Raw genomic sequence first — 1,575 nt, forward strand, 5'->3', positions numbered from 1 at the left:
ACCAAGAGAATAATCTCCATCAGAGTTTGAAAACTGAGATAGAGATTATTGAGTTTCTTCCTTATTTTACTACAGATACAGAGCTTCTCCCTTTTGTTCCTCTCTCAGATTATAGTGGAACAATGTTGTATTTCATTACATGACTAAAAAAAAAAATCCAAAGCCCTAATAGATTAAAGCTGTGTGGCACCTTTTGACTAAAACTGGCTGCTACATAAATTCTGTCTATTCTCGATATAAAATGGTTTTCAAACTCATCTTTGGGGCAACTACTTTCCTGATACCCTGAAAACTAATAGGAATTCTCACCTGTCCAAAAATTCTGCTTTAATTGCTGTAAGGAAATTACCCATTTAAAAAGTATATACATTATTTTGCCCTGATTATCACAAGACCCTTTCTGAATAGAACTAATTTTTATTTGCTTGATTGTTTCTTTTGGGGAGGAAGACATTGAAATTAATATTTTAGCTTCCACTTGTGAGTTTTTGTCATACAGAAGGATCATATTTTCAAGCTTTACCTGAATTCTTTGAAGGCTGTAACCGTTTTTCCCTAATGAAACTTGTGATTCATATGGAATGACTTGCCTACAGGAGTGACTGCCTTAAGTATGCACTCATATATCATGAAATATGGAATGACTGATCAGTTAACCCTCGGAAGAAGGCATGTTGACAGTTCATATGCCTGGAAATGATCTTATTGGCATCCCCACTTGATTTCAAGTAGCTTGGAAAATTCTCTACCACCATTTCCTCACAATTTTATCGGTTTCTTAAGATTATTGTTAGTTTTTAGTTCCCAGATCAGTCCCCATGGATTTCATACTCTTTACCAAAAACTCACTGTCTTCCACTGATGCAAAATCATGTATAGGTCAAATGAAACTTTCCTCCTGCTTTGCTGCAGTGCCATTTCCTGCAATAACACACAGGTAAGGACTCACCATCATACCTTCGAGGAATGTTCTTGCTGAGAATCCTGACCAGAATTATAAAATCTGATCCTCTATGTACACTTACTTTCCAAAGTTTAAAGAGCTGCAGCTTTAACTATAGTTACTCATACACATGAAACTTTAGGTACCTTTGAAATAATTTGGATACTGAATTTAAAAAGGTCAAGATGTCTGAGTAGATATAGCAGTAAATTAACTTCTGGTGCTTGTAGACCCTGCTCCTCCTCTGGCCAAAGGTAGACAGGGTTTCCTCTGCATAGTTTCCCTCTCCACCATTCACTTTGCTCTGGTATAAAGTAGAGAGTGCTGTGTCCTTCAAAGAGCCCTGAGACTTCTCAGTAAACAACAAAGCAGAAGCTCTATATATTTTTTAAGTATTTTAGATAAACAAAAGTAAACATATCAGTCTAAATCGATACCTGTATAAAGGAAGGTTAATGAAAATAGTGGAGTGGAATCTTTATCTTCAAAAAATATCTAGTTTATACCTTGGATAAGATCCAAGTTCACGGAAATTAACAGACAGGGGCCTAGAGCCTTCCTCAGATGTTTGTACTTCAACAGCAGCACAGGCAAGGGGGCAACTGTTATTTCCTCAGCAACAGTGCAAATAC

Source organism: Chaetura pelagica, unplaced genomic scaffold (assembly GCF_000747805.2).
Source record: "Chaetura pelagica isolate M959 unplaced genomic scaffold, ChaPel_1.0 scaffold277, whole genome shotgun sequence".
In the NCBI taxonomy this organism is placed as follows: domain Eukaryota; kingdom Metazoa; phylum Chordata; class Aves; order Apodiformes; family Apodidae; genus Chaetura; species Chaetura pelagica.